The sequence below is a fragment of the Cervus elaphus genome, chromosome 16, assembly GCF_910594005.1.
Source record: "Cervus elaphus chromosome 16, mCerEla1.1, whole genome shotgun sequence".
NCBI lineage: Eukaryota > Metazoa > Chordata > Mammalia > Artiodactyla > Cervidae > Cervus > Cervus elaphus.
In genome coordinates, this window is record NC_057830.1 from 37375575 (window position 1) to 37378843 (window position 3269).

General features: G+C 41.2%; 1 non-coding gene across 1 annotated transcript; it reads right to left on the minus strand.

Annotated features, from left to right (window-relative positions):
* Positions 1–614: 614 nt before the first annotated feature.
* Positions 615–715, minus strand: LOC122673096. The gene has a single exon (XR_006334587.1). It is a non-coding gene; the product is annotated as a U6 spliceosomal RNA (small nuclear RNA).
* Between the last annotated feature and the right edge of the window lie 2554 nt (positions 716–3269).

The following is a 3269-nucleotide window of genomic DNA, read 5'->3' on the forward strand; positions in this document are numbered from 1 at the left end:
GCGCCTAGAGCCTGTGCACCCCGGACAGAGAAGCCACTGCAATGAGAAATCTGTGCACCACAATGAAGAGTAGCTCACCACAATTAGAGAAAAACCAGCACAGCAACGAAGACCCAGTGCAACCAAATAATAATAATAATAATAATAAATTATAAACTCCTATTACCTGAACACATAACAAAAATAGCTGAAACGTATCACTATCACATCTAAAAGATGGAGAAACTAAAGCACAGAATCGTGAAGAGACTTGTCCAGGGTCCTTGAATCTACTTCCCTTTGTCAGAAGAGCGATTACTGGCTATGCAACATCTTTAGACATTTACAGAGGACTTGTAGTTAAAGAGAAAGAGAGAAATTTAATGAACCAGTGTAAAGACACTGGGAAAATGACACTCTGAAACAACTGTCATCACAATGAGAGTAGAGAATGTACTGGAAGTCAACACTTAATGTCAACATTGTGTGAAAGGATTCTAAACAACACTTGGGGATTATTATCAAACTGAATTCTAATGGTGGTAGTGGTATCACTACAAAAATGATAAAATCCACATATCATTCCCCCCCCAAAAATTACTCATATGTTGGTCAACTGAGAAATGTATCTAAATGAAGATCTGAAGATGGTATCAACAGTTTTCCTTGGGCAGGGACCATGTTAATTTTCTCTGTATCATTCCAATTTTAGTACATGTGCTATTGAAGTGAGTACTGTATCAACTATTGTCAAAAGAAACTTTACTGGTAAAAAATTATTACCAGCTCATGTCAAAGTTGTATTTCAAACTTGCCATGAGGGAATAATGTCCTGAGTCAGTCACTTCAAAAGCTTGTCTCTTGGCAGAGAAATGGATAGAAAATGGTAGGTGCTATAATAAAGGGGTACCAGTTAATATTACCAGATTCCTATCAAGGTCCACAACTCAGAAGGTGCTCGTGACCTCAGTAAAAGTTCTCCAAAAATTGCTCAAGAATGCTAATTATTTCCCAGAAGGAATTGTAAATTACATCAGGTACAGAAAGGAGGTTCTGTCCCAAATAATTTGGGATACTTTTCTTTCTTACCATGTTACAATGTAACCATCACATTTTCATGGCTCACTTTAAGGGAGAAAACAAAATCTAGACTGTGCTCAGTTCAGCTCAGTTCAGTTGCTCAGTCATGTCCTGCTCTTTGCAACCCCATGGACTGCCTCACACCAGGCTTCCCTGTCCATCACCAACTCCCGGAGCTTGCTCAAACTCATGTCCATTGAGTCGGTGATGCCATTCAACAATCTCATCCTCATCATCCCCTTCTCCTCCTGCCTTCAATCTTTCCCAGCATCAGGGTCATTTCAAATGAGTCAGTTCTTTGCATCAGGTGGTTAAAGTGTTGGAACTTCAGCTTCAGCAACAGTCCTTCCAATGAATATTCAGTGACCCCAAAAGAGACTGAGCCAGACTTGCCTGAGTGTGTCCAGGAGTCTCTGGCGGAGGCGTGGACAGACAGTGGCCTGCCACAGAGTCAGGGGCACTGAATACAACAGTCCTGGGAGCCGTGGTGTCTGGCATAAGTGCTTTTGGAGAAGGTCACCATTAGCACCATTACCCCCACCATAGTTTGGCCTCAGGCCAAACTTCAGGGAGGGAACACAGCCCCACCCATCAACAGAAAATTGGATTAAATGTTTACTGAGTATGGCTCTGCCCATCAAAGCAAGACCCAGATTCCCCTATGGCTAGTCCCTCCCATCAGGAAGCTTCCACAAGCCTCATCCTCACCCATCAGAGTGCAGACAGAATGAAAACCACAATCACAGAAAACTAACCAAACTGATCACATGGATCACTACCTTACATAACTCAATGAAACTATAAGCCATGTCGTGTAGGCATGACGGACCCACCCAAGACGGACGGGTCACGGTGGGGAGTTCTGACAAAACGTGGTCCACTGGAGAAGGGAATGGCAAATCACTTCAGCATTCTTGCCTTGAGAACCCCATGAACAGTATAAAAAGGCAAAAAGACCGTGTTAAGGCATGTAAATAGGAAAGCAAAAGCTCTAATCAAAACGTAGGAGTATTTCTTTGAGGACTTAAGGGCCAGAAAGAGCTCTTGAATAAGACCCTACAGCACAAAATGGATGCATTCCTATTTAAAACAGGACAACAGTGACAATAATGACCGATGACAGATTTAGAGTTAATATTTGTTGACATCTAAAATTGATGATGGATTAACATCTCGGCAGACAAGGTATTCCTGCAAATCATCTGCATCAACAGTAGTAGCAGCAAGAAGTATTAGCAACAACAATCACCAAGGCTGAGAACCCAGTGGGCAAAGGAGCCACTGGAGGGGACCCAGATGGTTAAAAAGTATCTGAAAAGATGCTCGCCAGCAGGAGCAATCAAAGAAATGCCAGCAACAGTGAGATGTAACTTCATAGCCAACATTAGAAAATCAGATAATACCAAGTTTTTGGTGCACTGTTGATGTAAGCCAAAATAGTCGTGAGGAATAAAAACAAACCAGAACACAAAATTCAGCTATGCAAATGGAACTGAGAAAATAAAATATGCATTCCTAGTTTCTAGACATCAGTTCAGTTCAGTTCAGTCGCTCAGTCGTGTCCGACTCTTTGCGACCCCATGAACCGCAGCACGCCAGGCCTCCCTGTCCATCACCAACTCCCGGAGTCTACCCAAACTCATGTCCATTCAGTCAGTGATGCCATCAAACCATCTCATCCTCTGTCGTCCCCTTCTCCTCCTGCCTTCAATCTTTCCCAGCATCAGGGTCTTTTCCAATGAGTCAGCTCTTCACATGAGGTGGCCAAAGTGTTGGAGTTTCAGCTTCAACATCAGTCCTTCCAATGAACACCCAGGACTGATCTCCTTTAGGATGGATGGGTTGGATCTCCTTGCATTCCTAGTTTCTAGATATATCCATCTAAATTTCCATTCCAATTTAAAAGTCTCAATATTTATTTAAAAATACAGTGACATTTCACATTTTGGGGAAAATACAGATTATGTAATAAATGCTATTGGTAAACCTAACCATTTGGTTACAGAAGTTTGACTTCCCCCTCATAATGTAAACCAAAATAAATTCCAGACGGCATATAGTTAATATATAAATAGCAAATATATTTTGAATAAAATGAGTGAATTAAATACTTAAATATATCTGCAACTAAACTTATATTCAAATTCTCTTCTAAGATTTTGGTCCTTATTGTTGAAAGTGAAACCAAGACCACAGCAAACACATCTACT